Consider the following 20,913-nt stretch of genomic DNA (forward strand, 5'->3'; position numbering starts at 1 on the left):
ATTGGTGATTTCTAAGTTCTAATAATATTTTCTGCTTCCTAAAATCACATTAATTTTATGTCAAAATGCCCTCCTCACCAAAACCTTACAGTAGATTGAGAGCGGAAAATGCCCAGGTGTCAGTATTTAAATGTAAATGTGGAGGTCATCGTATTTTTAAAGTTGTAGTGGAATAAATGCGGCCTCCTGGGGTCAGGTGTTTTTGACATGCAAATGGTATAGCGAAGTCCTGGAAGAGATGGAGTTCTCATTTAGGGAGTATTATAATAACTCCAAGACCCTTTATTCCACATCAGAATTTCCTGAGCTCATTATGGGAAAAGGAGTGTATTGTCTAGTACGTTCTGTCCCGGGAAGCCCAGCTGCTCCAGCTCCAGTCGATGGGAGAGCTATGTGTTTACATGAGAGAACATTTCATTAGACATCCCTGATGGTAAATTTTGCAGGCAGAGAGGCTTGTATAAATCACTGGTGTGACTTTGCTGACTTCCTAGTCAGGCTCGGGCTGTGTGTCACTGCACGCAGCAAATTAAATTTCGATGAGCTTGGGAAAGTAATTGGGCTCTGAATGTTGCCCATTACTCAGAGAATTGTAAATGTCTGGAAATGAAACCAAATGATGTAAAATCCAATTAATGTTTTGGGGGCAACCAGGACCATAGATATACAGAGCAGTCAGGGACCTGCACCCAACCCCTAATATTTCACCTTTTGAAAAACCCCAAGGCCCTGAGGGGGTTGAGTGGCTCATCCAAGGTCAGGCAAGTCATCTTGGCTACAACTGGGATTAGGATCCAGTCCTACCCACTCCTTCGCTCCACCTTCATTCTTCATCAAGCTGCGGCCCACGTTTTCCTGTACTTTTCCTTCCCGCAGCTTTGGCCGTTTCTCTGATCTTTGTTATCTTCAGGAAGGAGAAGGAAGGGAAGAAAAGCCTAAAGCTGTCAGCACTAGCGCCTTCCATTAATATGTACCATATGATAATTGCTCCTATTTCCTGTCACCACAGAATAGAAACATATGATATTATATGTAAATGTCGGTTTTGGGGAAAACACTAATTTTCTGAGCCGGAAGCTGATAGAAGTGAAATGAAAAAAGAAAAAAAGTGGGTCAGACAACTAAAGGGATCTCAGGCAGGAAGGACAAATCTGCTTGGAACTCAGCTGTTGCGAGAGGTAAATAGGTGCTCGATCATTATTTATTTGATTGATCAATTGAAAGAGAAGACAGAGGAAGGAGAGAATAGCTGGTGGTCCTTCACCAAGGCTAGGGGGCTTTTGAATTCAGAGGAGTTTGCAGTTCCTGGGAGCAGAATCCAGAGGTACCTTAAAGGAGGTGACGAGGGCAAGCTCTTGTCTCCTGCAGATAGATGTGGCATCTATGGGTCATAGTCCGAGATGGGATGTTTCCCAGCTGTGTGTCCTTAAAATAGCTTCTTGCCTTCTTTAAAACAAGCGGGCTGACTGAAGTGACTGTTTCTGGAGTTCCTACCCCAGAACTGTTGTTCTAGGATCTGTGGAGGTGGTGAAGAGCTGGAAAATGGAAGAATTCAATGACTGAACTCGTCGACAGAAAACATTGTGCCATCTTCCCCTTTGATATGAAGAAATGGGAGCTTTCCTGCCTTTCTTGCTGGCTTAGAATAATAGACTGAGAGGGAATGGGGGCCCCCAGGTAAAGCCAACAGAAGGAGGGTTTCTTCTCATCCTCCGAGACGCTCTAACGCGGCCTGTCCTCTCCTCTCCCATTATGTTCTGCTTTAGACACAAAACCATCCCTGTGCCTCCGTACATGGGTCGTGTAGCATTCATTTAACAGCATGTTTATTTTAAGTCTCTGACTCGGCACTGAGGAGAGATTGAAAAGCGCCAGCCTCAGGCACTCTTGATCTCCTGCTCCTCATGAATGCAGTATTCATCACTTAAACGTAATATATTTATAATCAGGGCCAAGGCAGCATGACCTTGTTTTATTTTAAATAGATCACAGGCAGCCAGACATGGGGGCCCCCTGCTTTAAATCAGATGCGAGACGAGTTAGCTGTCAAGGACTTCGTTAGAATTCAGTTGATCTCTTTAGGTTTGATCTGTTTCTTTCTTTGTTATTTATATAAAAAGGAAACGGAAAATCGGTGGTGGGTGAAAGCAAGGTGGTAGGAGCTCCCCATAAAACCGAACCTCAGGGGAATGGGAGCCTGGCCTTTCCATCAGAGCGGCAGGGGCAGGAAGACAACGTGTCCGAGGCTTAGATCTTCTGACCCGAGGTAATTAATTTCTAAGCCACATTTTTTCCCCCTCTCTGGAAACATTAATCATGAGAATTAAAAAAAAACCCTGAGTCAATTGTTATTTATCGCTTCTCTGGGCAGCGGTGCTTAAAGAGCACTCACCAGGAATGTTCAAACACATTTTTTTTTCCTCCCAGGACTCAGTCTGGGGCCAGCCCTGTATATAAATATCAGTATAGAGCGACAATTCCAATCTTCTTCCGTCTCGTCTTCTGCTCTGCTCTGCCTTACTCTGCTTTAACCGTCTCTACCGGATGAAGGTGCAACCCCTTTCAGTGACTTGAATTGTCCTTAAAAGTCAGAATGGGCAAGTACTGCTTATTTTAGTCATCGTAGTAAGTGGGAATCAAAGATCCAGAGCTGAACATTTACACAGAAGGAAATCCACGGGGGCATAGTTGCTTTAAGGCGTCTGATCATTTATCCGCCTGCGGCTGGTTCCTCCACTCTCCCACTCCACCCACCTACCCACCCACTCAGCCACTGTTTCCCCTTGTTACAAGGTGTTCTGTCTTGGAGATGAAACAAGTGAGGGCTAAACTAATTAACTACCCAGCAGTGATCTACAGCTTCAGCACCTTGCATTCCTGAAGATTTATCCCATTTCAAATTCATTGCCATTTCCCTCCAGGGAAATAAAGATTGCTGCCTATTAAAGATGGGGACAGAAAAAGGCACCTTCACTGGAGACAGCCTGTACAAGAAAATAATACTGTAATCATTCCCTCCAATCAGCTGAAAAGGATTAAATCTTCTGCTTCTAAAGTAATGTTCCAATTGAGCCTTGGGGAAGAATAATTCATGATTAGGGAGAAGGCTGGTCTAGCAAATGTGAACATTATGTCCATTACTTAAACACACTTCCTGGGCTGACTGCTAATGTACCCAAGGGACTCGAAGCCCCGGCAACTGATAGGCACAATGAAACAGGCAGACAAGGACAAGAAGTATTATCATCTGCATTCAACAGCACTACACAGACTTCACCACTGCTAAATCACTGCCTTTGGTAAATAGCCCAGATAACTCATTTTAATAGAAGAATTCTTCTCTTCTTTATGTGTATTAAACAACAGACTCTTATGAGCGGTGGCAGTGTATTGATTCCTGGGAAAGGCCGTGTGAATACCAATTCTGTAATTTATGCTGTTTTGTGGCTCTGGCTGTATTTGTTATGCATAGTGTATTAAACATTCAATAGCTCAATTTAATCTTTGCAGCCAAATTGCACAGCACATCATGCCAGATAGTGGTTGTTTCATATACACAGCCCATCTGCTTCCTGTTCTATAATTCATTCAGCAGGCAAAGTTTCTGGCAGCCTCAGGCTACCAAAATATATATATCTCCTTAGGGTACCAGAAGTGCTTGGCACTCAATTAGTTTTCCGGGTTTCTAGGGCTCTGTGTGCATGAGCATGGGTATGTGTTTCTACTTTTATGAGAATTAAAGATGGGCATAGCTTGCTAAGTTCTGTGTCCTCATCTGGACCACTTTTCATAAACTTGTGGGGTTTCACAAAACCCGAAGAGAAAGAAACGTTGGAAATTAAACACAATGATCCTTCTCCCTTGGGAAATTATCCATTGCAATAAAATGTGTCCTCTTGACCATCTCTATCTAAATAGATTGATTTATATCTTGGGTGGGGGGATAAATAAACCCCAAAGTACTATAAACTCTTGGCTCCTTTCTCTGGATGAACCACTTGGGGTTAGCTCTCTTATGGCGAATGTTTGTTTTCTCTAAAATCCCCTCCTCTCTTGGAGGCCAGCCCCTGTCTCTTAGCATCCATGGGAACTTTGTTCTTTCCTCGTCTCCACTTTCTATTTGCTTTTAAAGTCAGTGCCTAAATGTGGCCCAGTGGAAAAGTACATTTACAGTTTATTGAAGTCTTTCTGCAACTCCCAGTACAAATGCTCAATTTTCGGAGCATTTTACGGCCTTTATACCACACACAGGGGACATGGACCACCCTGGGTTTAGGGCGATCATTTTACATCTTTCCCGGAAAAGTGACGCGAGAACCTCTCCTATGCACTGGAATTACAGCCTCTCAGAGCGGAAGCAGATCATCCATTCCAGTGACCTCATTTTACAGGTAATCACAGCCAACACGTGTGTAATGCTTTAAGGCACAATCAAACACATGGATGCCCACGAGGCCCAGGGAGGCCTCCCAGACGATGGGAGCCTGAAGCTGCCCGGTGGGGCCATGGGGAAGGGGAGCACCCGTGCCTAGGTCTGTGGAGGGCAGCTGACTCAGAGCTGCAGAAGGTCGCCGCTGTGCAGGGCACGGGCCCGGCGTTTCCAATCTTCGGTTTGTCAAGAGAAGCTGGAACTCTGGGTCTTTTTTAAAAATGGGAAATCTGTTTTTTTTTTAAATGTTGGCATTAAATGATATGATATTATATTTTTTAAAACACTGTATGGGCCAAACAAAACACATCTGTGGGCCTGCCAGAGCATATGGGCTTCCAGTTTGCACGCTCTGTTATAGAGTTTATGCCACCTATTCCTTCCATTCTTGTTATATTTTCCTGGTAGGACAGTGAGGTCTAGGGAGTTGAGTCTTGCTCAAGTTCATAGTACAAATGAGAGGGGCAAACTGGGACCAGGATTAAATCTCCGGGCACATTCCCCAGGGCTGCTTCGACATAACGGTGTTTCCCCCTGTAGTGCAGAGTCACCCGGCATTCCTTTCCTAGAGGTTGGGATCTTCTCTTTGTAGCAGGGAATTCCACTTTACTTCTGCTTTTACTATCCCTCTCTGGTATCAGAGCACACCTTATTATTAATGTCACCAGCATGTATTATTTTGGTTTGATTCATCCCTACCTTTCTCTAGGATTATGATCCTTGGGTGAACTCTATGTCGAAGTACATCTCCTGATGCAAACAAAACAACGCCTTATCCCACTGTCCCCAACATTTATTCATTGGTGATAACCTGTCTGATTTACCCCTTCTCTATCCCCCATGAAAACTACAGAAACCAGGACTTTCTTGCTCATTCTTCACTAATAGATGGTTCCACAATTCCTTTGTGTTGCAAGCCGACCCTTCGTTTAGTAATTTGAATGTTCAGACTTGAGGAGTCACGGAAACTTTCAGCCTGACTTGTTTGTGGTGGGAAGATTGCTAAGAATGACCTCCAGGGACGCTTAGGCCTGTAATCCCCTTCCTTTTGAGTGTGGGTGAAATCTGGGAAAATGATGAGATATCGCTCTCACGATTGTGTTACTTTATATGGCAAAAGGAGGATTACCCTGGTGGGCCAAATCTAATCACACGAACCCTTTAAAAAGGCAGTATTCTCTCCCTGACGGAAGGGGAAGTCAGAGAGATTCTAAGCCCGAGAGGGATCCCACGTGCTATTGTTGGCTTTGAGGATAGATGACGCCAAGTGCAAGGACCAGAGAGCCATCAGGAGCTGAGAGCCGCTCCTGGCCAACAGCTAGGAAGTGGGGACCTCAGACCTATAGCCACAGGGAACTAAATTCTGCCAACAACCTAATGAGTTCGGAAGTAGATTCCTTTCCAGAGCCTCAAGATAAGTACCTAGCTGGCTAACGCTTTGATTTCAGCCTTGGAAGATGCTAAGCAGAGAAACCAGCTGAGCCATGTTGGACTTTTGACCTCCAGAACTGTGAGGTAATAAATGGATATTGTTTTAAGCTGCTCAGATTGTGGGAATTTGTTATGCAGCAGTAGCAAACGAATGCAGTTTTCAATCTCCCCTTCTCCAGCTGGGCCTTCAGTGGGGAAGGGGAGCCTCTTGGCTATTCCTCGCTTCTCTGCAGGCTCACCTTCTCCCCGGGGCTAGCTTCCAGCAGGAGGGAGGGAGGAGAGTGTAGGGAAGAAGATGTGCAGAGTAGGACAGTTCTTACTAGGCTGGGACCTCCTGCTCTCTAAGCCTGCAGAGGGGCCCCATTGGCTCTGTTACATGCATTTTGCAGGAATTTTGGAGGTTCTTTGCTGCCCCCGTCTTCCACAGCTCTCTTGGCCTGCTTTTTCATTTTGACCTTAAGTTCCCATGTGGGCTTGCTCTCCCGGACGACCCACCTTTGACCTGCAAGAAGCACGTGCTCCCCTCCGCCCTCCACCTCACCTCCATGAAGGCCGGGGTTGCAGATGGAGTCCATGCTGTGTGCACTCCGGCTTTGCCACCAAAACAGTCACCTCTTCCCTCACCCTTTTATCTTGTGGACTGGAGTCAGGGCCCAGTCCACAGTCTGCTTTGTCTTTCTCCAGAGTGAGTCAGAAACCAATTCTTTTTATGTCTCAGTGGCAGGTGATCCATTTTAAAGCTCTGAGAAGTGAACTCTTGGAGATTCGCTCACTAGACAGGTGGAGAGGAGGCAGCATTCCCCACCCCTTCCCCCATGAGACGTGGTGTGGTGGGCCCAGGTTGTTGCTTTGCACAATTCTGGGGGAGGGCAGCATTCATAATCATTCATTTAGCAGCTTCTGGAACTCTAGAACACATAGAATGCAATTGGAATGGTGCGCTAGTGTTGTGCAATGGGGTTCCCTTTGAGATGGGGATTCACTGTATGGTGCAACTTTCTTCTAAAAAAATCCCTTCATCAATCCTCTCTCTCACTTTCTTCTCAGCGTGGGTAGCTTGGGTCAAGATGAGTGGAACAGTTTCTCCTACATTGCCATGGTAAATTCTGCTTATGGGAGGTTGTGCCTCACACTAGCTTTGAATTTTGTCATATGAGCCCTTTATTCACAAATGCGATATGAAGGGTCCCATTCTAACGTCCTGTTACAGTTATCTACCTGAGCATCCACATCGGTGGCCAGCGCCCTGCAGCACTCACCAAGGAAGGCCCTGAGGGGGCATCTGGATTGGATGCCCCAGCCATGCCGCACTCTCCCTCCACTTGCCAGTCAATAGGTTCTTCCATCAGCTGGGAGCTGGAGCTGTCAGTGGGCAGAATCTTGTGCTTGTTGCACATCTCTGGACGGCTTTGGGTTCCTGTCTCAGGCCTTAGCTGCCTTCTACTGGCCACCTGTGCTCACTTAAAATTTCTTTTTATTCCCGAGCTGTTCTTATTCTCTGGGTGTGTACCTGTGCGTGCAGGTATGCGTGTGTGCATGTGAGTTTGTGGGCGTGTGTGTGTGCGGCTTTTTTTTCATGTGTGTTTTCTCTCTTTCGAATGTTGGGACTTTGCTGGTGTTTCATTCAGGAAACTCAGTCTGGCTGACATCCACGCTCGCTGTCTCCTGCTTTTGCTCACGCGCTGCCTGCACTTCCTTCCTCTCTGTGTCTGCTTATCCTGTGCCAGGCCTGGGCCCTGGGAGATGAGCTTGTTGGCAAACCTGCTGATGGAGAACACGCGTTCAGATGGTGAAGTGGCTTTTTGACACAGCTGGCCCTCTTCCTGTGGGTCACCTGCTTTGCCAGAAACACAGAGGCATCTTGTTCGTGAGACTGAAAACAGCCGTTCTGAGTGATTGAGCGAGTGTCAGCCTTACAGGTTTTGGGTGAGCGTCTGCTTTAACCGGCCAATGGTTTCTTAGTGTAGAGGATTGCACCTGGACAACTTGCCTGAAGGGCATCTGAACATTTTTCTTTTCCTATCCGAGTCCTAACCTATTACTCTGTCTCCCAATTAGATTGATAGTACCTGCCCTTCTTGTCCCCACTCTTTATCAAAACAGGCCCAGGAACCACACATGTACACTGTGATGTACACGATTGACGGGTTAAGGTGTTGGCAGTCCCAGGGCATTCAAAACCTCAGTAACATAGCTTTAAAATTTCTGACAACAATCCAGTGTGATGGGGAGAATTGGATGGATGTGTGTGTGTGTGTGTGTGTGTGTCCTGGCCCAGAATTAACCACCTGCTATTATGGACGTGGAGCTTTTGTTGCCTTTCTTCCTTTTCTCTGGGGCTGGTGAGTAGGTAGTTGCCTTGGTGGAAACTGAAGGGCTTCCCAAAGCCTGAACCACCATGATGTCAACTCCAGGGCCTGCCAAATACCTGTATTTTTTACCAGGAAAATCAAGGCCATGAAGGTATAAAAATCCTCATAAAACCCTTCTAAAGTTACGTAGCAATCCACCAGTTCCCATTGTCTAGCTATATTTTCTTTTGGTAAGGGCATATTGAGTACTTGCTGGGTGCTCACTATGCTGGAGGCTGTAGGGGCATGGCGAATAAGAATTCGGTCTGGTGGGCGATAACAACGTGCATGATGTTTTGATGTGGATGGGGTCTCTGTGAGCAAGGGGCCTTGTCCCGAACTGTAAGAGTGGCAGGTGAGGGGAGGCTGCTGTACTGAGGCAGTGCTGAGAGCCATGAGAGGTGCGTGTGGAGAACGGAGAAGCCGTTGGCCATCTTGGGTTCCTTGATAATTTTGTCTGGGCCTTTTCCTTGTATGTCTGCTTTCCAGCCTCCCCAGTCCTCTTTTCTGCTCTTCTCTTCTCCCTCTCTTGCTGCCACTATTGCTATTCTTCCTCGATCTCAGTCTGTTCCTTCACCCCCCTCCTCCCTGTCGTGCTTCTTGTCTCTAAAGCAGCTGAAGAGGAATGGGTGCCTAAAGGCACAGGTCTTTCATTTTCTCCACATGCTATTCGGACTTTGAAAGAAGAGAAGGAGGTTCGACCTTAGATATTAGGCTTTTTTTTTTTTCCTCAAGCAATTCCAAAGTTCACTGAGGAGAGTGACCCTGTACCGGAATTGAAAGAAAGAAGGTGCAGAGGGTGGGTGACAGGAGGTAGGGGTCTATAGTCTACCTTCTCCCGGGATGGTTCTCCAGCAAAGAACCCTCAAAGAGTGACCCCAGTACAGGACAAATCACATGATGGGTTTACCGTGGGCACAGACCTTTTGGTTTCAGGAGGCAAAAGTGAAAATTGCCTCATCTGCTTAAGGCTGTTTTCCTGTTACTGTGCCTCTTGCTTTTCAAACTGGCCGCAAGTGAGTTCCCTCCACTGTCACTTGTCTTCAGCTGGAGTGTGGGAGAGACAGCGCAGCGTGTGTTGTGGCCAAAACTAATCCCTGCACTCATTTCATGAAAGAACACCAGGGCTTGCTTCATTTGAGGAAACAGGCGCACCCTGGCTTGTATTCTCTACCACCGTGCACAGGATAAACGGCTTCGAAACTAGTGTCCAGTGACAAAGCAAGAGACCAGGCTCCTTTATTTGATAAGTGATTCTCATTGTGCGCACAAGAAAACAGTTCCAGAGCTTCCAAAGTCAACCTACTTGGTCAGTGAAACAGAAGGGAATTAAAAATAGGAAAACAAACCTAAAAGAGAACTTTATACAAAGCAATAAAAATGTTAGTGCCAATTGTTCTCCCCGTGGAGATCTGAAACCTTTATACCACCTTCCCTAAAAAGGAGGTTGGCTTTGGTAAATAAAATAGGATCGGCATAAACTAGACTCTACAGTGAATGCTTCGGTAGAGAGTGTATTCGGAGAAGGCATAAACTCTCAGTGCATCAAAAGGCAAAGGGCTGTAGGATATAGTCCAATAAAAGGAAGAAAGTCAGCTCAATGAAAACACTTTACAACTGAATATATATACTCACTCTAAAAGAGATACCTTAAACTCTAACAGAGGTACCATTCAGGTGATAACAAGTGGTGGCAATAGTTATATGCACCTCCCCCTGGCTCTAACAGTGAGCCAAAATTGGAGGGAATGTATGGGAAATTATAAGCACTTTATTCCCATTTTAACTAGATTTTCTTGCTCTGTAAACAGCTGAGCATCTGATGTTCCCACCTAGGTTATTCATTCTAGGAGGAATGCATGCTCTCTTTCGCTTTAACCATTTGGTCGCTCAATGAAGAGCATCACCATTGCCCTGCTCAACACATTTAGCACCTCTGAAAGTCACTATATGGATTTAGTGATTAATGATGATTGATTTTTTCTTGCCAGCTTAATCGTCACACTTGAGTGGGGCTGATGTAGACCCAGCTGTGCTTAATTAGCCCACAGGACTTAGAAACCATATTTTAAAGACAGGCTTGTAATGGAAGAAGCCTTCTTGATGATGCAGCCCACTGAGGTGAACCCAGACATGTGGCAGATGCAGTTTTTCATTAGGTCCAAGGAGCATGTTTGGGAAATGCATGTTGCGTAAAGAAGACATATGTTCCCCTAGATTTGGGAAAGCTTTTGTTGCCTTCTAGAACATGGGTTATAAGGAGAGACAGCTCAATATGAATTTCTTTCTCTGTGGCATGATCTTGGCTAATTACTTAAGACAAATGCTTGCTTCAATCCAGAAGGTGGGTGTGTTATACCACACCATTCTATGTGGCACGTTTGTTTTTATATTTTTGGTGAATTTAACCTTCTCTATTATCCACTTTAAAATGCGAAACTTCTCTTTATCCTTAAAAACGTTCCATGTCTATAGGGATGTTTTCTTTTATTCAGGATCCAAAATAAAGAACCAACCTTCCTCATTGCCTTCCTTCTTTGTTTGGCCAGTGGAAATCTTCCTTCCTTCCACTAGACGTATCCTCTTTGGTCAATAAGAAAATTATTTCTAAACCCAGCCCATTCCCTATCAGTTGAGAGGGTTCATATTGACCTCTGTTGTGTGAGTGCCTGACTGCTAGGCATAGTCCCCAAACCATAACCTCATCTCATACACACAATAGAAAATCATCCAAGCATCATCATAGCTTCAGTTTCAGGTAGCAGCTGGCTTGAGTCAAATCTGAACTGATGACATAGGAAAGCTGTGACTCTTATTAGTGTTCCTTGTAACCTAGAAGGCCCAGAGAAACGTTATGAGGATAGGATGCTCAATGAGTTTCCAAGGAGTATTTAGAGATATACTTGTAGATATTGCTGGGCATTGTGGAAATGTTCATATGTGGAAGTCATAAAGTGACAGAGAAAAACCTTTTTGCAAGGCTTGGTGCCATACCATTGGGCTGTTGGCTAGGAATCCTATTACACAGTTGGAGTAAAGGGAAGACTAGTGAGAACATAGGGAGAGGGAGTGGCAAGTATGGGGGTTTCCAGACAAGGCCCGGCAGCCTGGAAATTGATCCTCAGAGAGCTGCCTTCCAAGGGTGGTAGAGGTGCAGATTGAAATGGCTAAAAATTGCTGATGAAGAGAATTGTCAGTGTGAAAGGCTGTACTTTGGTGTTAAAGAACTTTATTGTATTTGAGAAGAATGCTATATTTATTCAGAACTCTTTGGGCTGCAAGTGACAGAAACAATGTAGACAGTTTAAGCAAACAAGCTCACATAGCTTGGAAGGAAATAAGTATAGCTCATAAGACTGAAGTTATAGCATACGACCCAGGCCCTCAAGAACTAAAACCAAGCACTTGACTCCAGGTGTCTTTCTCTGCCTTTTGCCACCATCTTCATCCATCCATCCACTCATCCATCCACCCACCCATCTCTCATCTCTCTCTCTCTGTTTGACTTTGGTCTGCAGATAGAATTTCTCTAAAGAACATGGTTTAGCAAACGCAATGGAAAGAGTTTCTTTGTCCAATCACGTGTATGGCAATTCAAGAGAGGGACGCTGTCTGGCCCTGTTGTGTCATCCCCTGACACAATCCAGAGGAATGAGGTGTCATTTGGCTAGGTGTGGGTCATGTGCCCATATCCATGGGGGATATTTTTAGGTAAGAAGAGAATTGTTATACTAGCACTAGACGGGGTGGAATAGCTTGCTGAGCAACAACATAATGGTTACTCTAGTCCCCTTTAAATTTCACTGTAATATTACCACTGATTAGCCTACCAAAAATACCTTTTTTGAACAATCGTTTATTCTGTTTAAAACATTTCCACTTACGCATAACCTAAATTTTGGCTTCCAGTGGTCCTATGAGGGGGTCAGTCAAACAGACTTCGTCTCACTTCATTGATGAAAAATCCCGGGTCTAGACTAAATAGTAGTACATGCGCAAAAGGGCAGAAAAATAACTGAAATATAACAAAAAAGACCCAGAAGATCTAGGTTTAGTTCCAGATTTGCCACTAAAGAGCCTCTTGACATTAGCAAATCAATATACCGTTTTGGGTCTCAGAAAGAGTTGGACTAGATCAGTAGTTCTCAAAGTGGATGGTTTGTTAACAGCTCAGTGTTGAGCCCCACCCCCAGAGTTTCTGATTTAGTAAGTTTGGGAGGAAGCCAGAGAATGTGCATTTCTAATAAGCTCCCAGGTGTGTTAGTTTCTTATTGCTGTGGTAGCAAATCACCACAACCTAGTGACTTAAAACAACACAAATTGATTATCTTAGTTTTGGAGGTAAGAAGTTTGAAATGGGTTTCACTGGACTAGAGTCAAGGTGTTGGCAGAGCTTCATTCCTTCTGGAAGCTATAGAGGAACATCCACTTCTTTGCCTTTTCTAGCTTCTAGAAGCTCCCTGCATTCCTTGGCAAGGGACCCCTTCCTCCATCTTCAAAGCCAACAGTGTAGCTCTTTCAAATCTCTCTCTGACTTCTTCTACTTCCTCCCTCTTCCACATTAGAGGATGCTTGTGATGACATTAGCCCCACCCACACAATCAAGGATAATCTCTCTATTATAAGGTCAGCTGATTAGGAATTTTAATTTCATCTGCAATTTTAATACCCCTTTGCCATGGAACATAACATATTGACAGGTTCTGGGCATTAGGACATGGGCATCTTTGGCGGCCATTATTCTGCCTACCACATCAGGGATCACTCACTGAGAACCACTGGACTACGGCAATTATTTCATCTTATTCAGCTCAAAAATTTCGATTCTGAGATAGTTAAGCAGAACTGTTCTCACTTCTTTGAAAATTGACTAATTGCTTACTTGTTTTTATATTAATCCTTTCCATTGGTTGAGCTTTAGTACAAAAATAATTTGTTCCAAAGTTAAATTGCTCCCCAAATGAAAGCCAATTATTCTCTCTTTTACAACAGGAATAGATTCAATAAAGGGCTGTACCCAAGGGGTTTTCTGTCCATGAGGCCAGTTCTGGGTCGGTTGTGAACTAACGTGAAGTCTGAGGCTTGGAAGGTCCATAATCTCAAGGTTTACGTCAAACAGCCTCTCTCAAGTTTATTTTGTGGTCTCGGGTTATCTATTTTGGCCATTCTTGAGCAATTAGAAGTTTCCCAGCATTAACTAACTGCAAGCAAGAAGGGCCCAAGAATGCAGAGACTGTTACAGAAGGCTTCCATTTCTATCCTCTGGGCTTAAATCAGTTATTGGTGAGACAAGGCTTCTGGTCCAGTCTTCTAAGCACTGCTGGGGGTTGCTATGGGAACGGCTTGGTTGTCTACTTTTCCTTGCTTATTTCCTCTTTATGTTTCGAGTCTGAGCAGACAAATATCTGTCTGACAGTATCTTACATGCAAATCTTGGATCCTGGGAATGGTTAAAGGAATTCTGACTTTCCCTCCCATAATCTCATCATTTATTTGCATTACAATCTGAGTAAATCTAAACTTCCCTTTGCAGTGGAAACCCGCTCCTTGTATGGCAATCTATATTTACAGTGAATTAAAGCTTGATTTCACATAGAAGTTATTGTGTTGTAACCCACTCGATGAGAATCTGCCAGAGAAGATGCTCCAGTCTGGGCAAAGCCGCCCTGTGGCCATTTTTGTCTCTTCTTTTAGCTCCTTTTTCATCATCTGCCTATAGTCGTCTGTTTCTCCTTTGCAGCAATTTGCTCTGAATTTAATGTGTCCTTCATTTAATGTGTATTTAGGCATTTTATAGGGGAATGCTTGAAGATCTAAAAAAATAAATCTCCGATAACAGAATAGTGAGGAATATTTCAGTTTATATTTAAATAACCATCTGTTTGCTGGGCTTTATTTTTCTAACTTAACTTCCTAACTTAACTTTTATTGACATTCATTAAAAGGAACTCTGGCAGCTTTGGAATCTTTTCTTTTGAAACCACTAATTACAGTTATTTAAATTGATATGTACTCTATTGCCCTAAAAGATTTGATCTATCTTCCTAAAGATGCATATTTTCAAATCTATCAAAAATTATATATTTAATATATATTATATGTAATTATATTTATTGTACTTGATATATATAATATGTATAACTGTGAAATCTAGGTTAATATAATTAGTGTAATTGAGATTACATTTAATTTTGAGTGCTCTGACAATGAAAGCAAAAGGGAAACTCGATATAATACAGTTCTCATCTGGAAAAACGTTAGCTTGGCATTTCTTCAGGAGAGTCAATTTTTTGGATATTACGTATTTTAAAAATAATTTCAGGGATACATAAGTCCAAATGCTGATGTTCACGATGTTTATTATAGTATTGTTTATGCCAGCAAAAACATAACTAGAAGTAGACCCTGAGGAATAGGGTATAGTAATCTTCCATCCCACTATTACATACAGTGATATGTGTTTGTAAAATAGAATCTTACAATGACATAAAAAAATGTTGAAAATGACTATTTTTCATTCAGTGAAAATTTTGATGATGATATACATAGAATACGTATATCTACTCTTTAACAAAATATCAACAGTTCTTTATCTGGATGATGGAATCATAGATCACTTTTATTCACTTGCTTTTCCTCTTTGCTTATTTATATTTTCTCATGCAAACATATATTACTTTCTTTTTTTTCATAAAAAAATAATTTCTGGGGCCAGTCCAGTGGTGTAGTGGTCCAGTTCGTGCACTCTGCTTTGGTGGCCTGGGGTTCGCAGGTTCAGATCCCAGGCGTGGACCTAGCACCACTTGTCAAGCCATGCTGTGGCAGCATCCCACGTAAAATAGAGGAAGACTGCCACAGATATTAGCTCAGCGACAATCTTCCTCAAGCAAAAAGAGGAAGATTGGCAACAGGTCTTAGCTCAGGGCCAATTTTCCTCACACATACAAAAAATGAATAAAAAATAATTTCTTTCGTAGGCCTTTAAAGCAAGAGACGTTTGACAGTCTTAAACAATATATGAGCCTTAAACAACGGTTTTACTAAAATACAGAACCGTTCTTCATGAGACATCAATGTCTCATGATGAGACAATGAGGCACAACTTAGTGAGGGCATTTCTTTGCATTGTGAAGTGAGGTGGTGGCAATCCAGTGAGCCTTACGTGGATAACTTCAGGTGACTTAATAGATACGCAAATAATTAGCAGTGCTTCTTGAACTTTAACATCCACATGAATACCTGGCGATGCTGTTTAAATGCAGACTCTGATTCAGTAGGTCTGGGGTGGAGCCTGAGAGTCTGCATTCCTAACATGCCGCTGGTCTAGACATGCTTCGTGCAGTCCGGACTTGGATCACCGAAGGAACCAGATGTGACTTACTGCTTCCCACCCTGGGCTATCCATCAGAGTCACCCACAGAACGTTCGAAATACAGATTCCAGGACCCACCTCAGATCTAGCGAATCACAAGTTTTGGAGGTGCAGCTTGGGGATATGTATCTTATCAAGCCTCCCCAGTTATTTGGATAAATTTGGCTCATAGATAAAGTGTGAATGAAGTTCATTTCCTGAGACGGTCTTACCTATCACTCATTCCAGTGGCAATTTTGACAGGAGCAGCACAGAAGCCTGCCTGGAGCGTGGCCTGTCTGTCTTGTCCTGTGTAGGAATTAGCCCCTTGCCTTGATAGCAGACGTTTGGGTGGCAAGTTTGTCCATGTCACTTTAAGTGAGAAGTCAGGTTGGTATTGCCACCATATCCCTGCCTACTGTGGGCCACTATGGTTTTTTCTAGAAGGAAGATATTAATTTTCCATAATTCACTGTAGATTTGCTCAAATAAATATATTGCCAGCTGCATGATATTATCTAACTCTGTCAATGAGTTTATCTAGTAACATACTCAACAAACCTATTATTGAAACAGAGTCATCATTTTTGAATTTCATCTCTCCCATATTTAACTTCTTGTGTGAAAAATCGCATAGGTGATACTGCAGCTGTCTGCTCAGAGTGGACAGATTAATTATATTTGCATGAAGTCCAGGTTGGACTCTGATTATGAAATATCCTGAGCAAATACCAACATGGGCTCACTATGTAAGTTTTTCACGGAAGCTGAAAATGTGTGAGTTGCCAAGGAGGTCAACGTCCTTCGGGGTGTCTAGTGCATGGGGAAAGTGATGTGTGACAGTAGGGAACAGTCAGGTTAGCCTCTGGTGAGGTTTGACCCAGCAACTAATATATGCCAGCCTGTCTCTCAGAATGACGCTCATGCTATTGGTATCTACATATGCTTGTATTTGAGAGCAGTAATACCCTGGCTTTTGAGTTTTAATAAGGCATACCTAATTTCCACAGAAAAATTGAAGGTTAACCATGCTAGCACGTGGTGGGTAATTTCTATCTCATGTGCAAATTTGCTTTCCACAGACATTGCTTTCCAACAGGTTTCTGAGAAGCCATGCAGCTGGGGTGCGGAGGAGAGTTAATGAACAATTCTTTGATTAATAGATTAACTGCGGCTTTGTAACGGGCAAATCAGGGCCTCTTACTAGAATGCTTTCTGACCGTCAGATTTTGTTTTCCTGTTACCAAAGTTAGACTTTGAACTGCAAAAGGCAGTCTGACCTGGCCCCCTGCGGTAGGTCCTCTCTCTGGTGAATCAAGCCTTGATTCCTCTGAGATGCTTTTTGTATTATAATCCCTATTATGATAACCTGCTGAGCTAGTGGGTTGTATAAATGTGCAGTACAGCAGTCCAGGAATGATTACAAGAGGAATAATTTTACCTCTTGGCAAAAGAGAAGCGTTTTCTCCATTTTCCCTGTGCTTCTTGTCCCTCTCTCCTTGGCTGCACTCTTGGAAGCTCCCTTTCTCCTTCGCCCCAGGCACGAATAATTATTCACAGCACTGTTAAAGAAGAAGTATGAGCTAAAGTTCAGAACCAGAGTGATACTGGTGAGCATTATTTAGCCTCCCTTTTGGAGTCCTTTCAAGTTGAGTTTTCTCTTGACTGCAGCTGCCCAGCATATGCGGTTCACCTGGCCACACAGCATTTCCTCTCCGATGGGGCCCATTTACCATCAGGCTATAGTCTCTCTGCATTGCCTTCCTTCCCAGCCTCTGCTGCTCCCTCTTCTTGGTCCCATTGTCTTCCTACTTCCTCGATTCTTCTTCTTCTTCCTCCTTCTCTGGTTGCAAATAGAAGCTGGAGGCTGGCTCCTCCAGGGTCAAAGGCATAATGTAATGCCTTACCTTCTGTTTGATTTCAGCCCCTGTCCCTCGGGGGATACAGCGTTATTGTGCGGCCTAGCCTTGTAGCACCACAGGCTAATGGATCAATTCAGCCTTCAGAGCATCCTATGGCTTGTCAATATGAAATTCTAGCAATTACTGAAGTGGGAAGGCTGGGAAGCGGCTGAAAAACATTCCCTATTGATCACTCTAGAGTATGATGAACTTGTTTAAGAAAAATTGATCTGACACATTGATTTTTTTATCAGAGAATCTCATGAATGCAATTTAAGTCACAATATATCTTGCCTTGCAGAGCATTTTCTTCACGAGGAGAATCTGTGAGGCAAACCAGCCAATGAGAGATACTGAGAAGAGTTCTGAGGCTTCTTACCCCTTGCCCGCTCCATCATTTTAGAAAATGTTTTTGTATTAAACTGTCTTTTAAATGTAAGGTCTCCTCTCCTCCGTGTTTTATGCATTTTCACCCTCTCACAAACTTCTTTACCAACTCTCCCTTCCTCTCAGTCACTCATCCCCCTCTTCAACTTCTAATTGGAGGTTTTCTTTCGAGGGGAAGACCCTCTGATACGGCATATGTTTTCTCATTTATTGCATGGAGAATAGGTTTTGGAAAATGAGAATCTTAATTATAACCAAGGGTAGCCCTGTCCCTTGACATCTCTGGGGACCATTTGGACAGTGATGTTGATAGATTGCAAACCCTACGGCTGTTCACTCCCGGAGCAGTGTCACATCGAAAGCGAATGCTTGGACAGCTGCTGCGTCAGCCAGAACTGCCCTGTGGATTCAAAATCCTCACCTACTTCTAAATATCTCTCCCCACGCATCTCTGTTGGATGACTCTTTCCCTTCTCCTTCAGTCTGACCTGGCATTTTCTTAGGGAGTAGGTCAGGGGTTTCCAAATACGGATGATCAACAGCATCACTTTGGAAGCTTCTAAAAATACAGGTTCTTAGGCCTTATTCCAGACCTATTGAAGTAGAATTGGGGAGTGGAGTCTAGGAAATTGTACTTTAAAAATCTTCCTACTTGAGTCCAATGACAGGCCATGTTTGGGAACCACTGGGTTAGATAACAAAGTTGAGTGAATGCATGCTGTGTTTGGTAAAGAAATAGTTGGTAGAACTATGAGAGGAGAAAGTAGCCCCCCAAAAGGGAGTAATTTGCAATTTTTCCCATTGGAATTCCTTATTAGCACTTTGTGCATGTATGAGAATTGGTTGAGGATATGATTCTAGTTGATACTAAGTCCAAGAGAAGAGGAGGTGAAGGACAGAGCGATTTCCAGAGAGGGCTGTACTGAGGGTAGAGAAGAGCACAGGAAACAACTGTGGCACACTTCAGTACTGGGGCCAGGAGAAGCTCTCCTGGCAGGAGGTCAAGCCTGAACCACAAAGGAAAAAAGACACGTGCGTAAAAGCACTGACGGGACGGCTCACTCCTACGAAAGAGCGCATGGAGCTTCTCTGACCTGCATGAAACTGGTTTCCCTCCAGTCTAACAGCCCGTCTGAAAGTGGAGAACCATAGCAGACCTTTCAACACAAGAGTTCAGGAGCTGTGTCTTTAATAACTTTGTCAAGCCTCACAGAGAAAGTTCTAAAGTGGCTGACCCACGAGAAAAATGCAGGTTGCCTGTTCAAGAATACATCCGGGAAATCTGTTCCCAAATGATTTTCCATTCCATTATCTCAAAGACTTGCTTCCAAGGGTGAAATTTTTAAGCAACTTTGCTTCTGGCTTGGTGGGTTTGAATAAGCTGAAAGGTGGGTCAGAAGAATCTTCTCAAGTCACTTAGATTGGAGATGTTCCGCGTCCTTGGAAAATAATCTTAGTTTTAGTGCAGTTTAGTGAATTCAACTTTTAACCATTTAACTCCTACTGGTTGCTACCTTTTTCTCTGGGCTCCTTCAGGGTAGATTACAGTTTGCCACAGTAGTTCTCAATCTTGACTGCTCCACATAATCGCCTGGGAACTTCAACTAGTACTCAGTCCTGGGTCCACCCCAAGAGATGCTGGCTTAATTGGTCTGGACTTAGGTCCGGGCATTCCTCTAAAAGCTGCCCAGGTGATTCCAAATTGTGACCAAATTTGAGAACCCCTGGTTTATTTAGATTCAGAGCAAATTGAAATTTTGCCTAAGTTCCAAATCTTTTAAAAAAAATTTTCCACCTGTATACTTTTGGACTCCTGGAGAAGACAATGCACAGCAGAGGAGGGCGGTCCCTTCTGTTTGCCGAATTTGTGGAGAAAACAAAGGCCTCCCGTTTCAAGTACTTCTCAGAGAGCATGTGGGCTCTCCGCAATACACGGCTGTGCTTTCAGCAAAATTGTTAATTATAGATCATAATAAGCTGTTAGGAGCAAAACACACACATAATTTGAAAGTGAAATGAGGCACAGTACATAGATAAAGCAATTGTTTGTTTAAGAGGTGATTAGCAGCAGCAAAACAAGCAAACTGATACTTGAACCTGAAAGAAATGACACCATCCGGAATTGCTAGACTCTTCCGTTCTTTGTGTGCTGCCGCCAAACGCAAAGGTGCGTCTGCCGCTGTCAGTTTCCTTTCTTCCTGTGTGTGATGTAGGGAAGGTAAAGTCTATGCCGTCTTAGAGCGAAGATGATAGTAAAAGAATAGCCTGTCAGAAAGGATAAAGAAAGGGAAGTGTCTCGATTTCTCAAAGGAGCAGAGCCGAGATTTAAATTGTTCTGAGCTGTGATAAATTATAAGGCTGTAAAACCACTGTAATCACTGAATGAACAAAACAGTTTGCCTTGGGTAATTATGCCTTTTTGGTCTCCTTCACTTTCAAGCTATTCCCCCTGTAAATGTTACTCTCTGGCTCTGTGTGCTGTGTCAAAGAGTGTTCATCTCCGTGTGAAAAGCTGGGGCTGTCTTTAAGAGTAAGGGAGCCCCAAAATATTCGCAGTTCAGACCAAGTTAGATGAAAACACCATTAACGCTTGAATGTGACATTTGGTGACAACAGTTTCTAAATCACAACTCCGCCTGGGGTAAGGTGGTGTCCGGTGGCGTTGGGGTTTCATCCGCTGATTTCGCTGATTTCGAGGGAGCAATCCTGCCCGCTCATCCTCGATGCTGGAAATTCCCAGGATGGTAACTTTGTGTGGAATAGATGCCAGTTAATGAATAAGGGCGCACAGGCTGAGGATAAATAACCATGTTATTAGGGTGATTGCAGAGCTCAAGATGGGAGGGTTAATAAGCGACTGAGGTTAACAGGAAATCCTTAGCTTTTTGGTGCCTGAAAATGCGTTGAGATTTTGCAGCCTGTGCTTGCTCAAGTTGATGAACGGCCTAATTGGTACTTATCAGCGGCAACACGGTTCAGAGCCGAGGTTCCAGTCCCAAGCGCTCTATCAGATTCCAAGGCTGGCCGCAGCACGTAGGGCTGCTCAGTGGACTCATCTGCTAT

The sequence above is a fragment of the Equus asinus genome, chromosome 23, assembly GCF_041296235.1.
Source record: "Equus asinus isolate D_3611 breed Donkey chromosome 23, EquAss-T2T_v2, whole genome shotgun sequence".
NCBI lineage: Eukaryota > Metazoa > Chordata > Mammalia > Perissodactyla > Equidae > Equus > Equus asinus.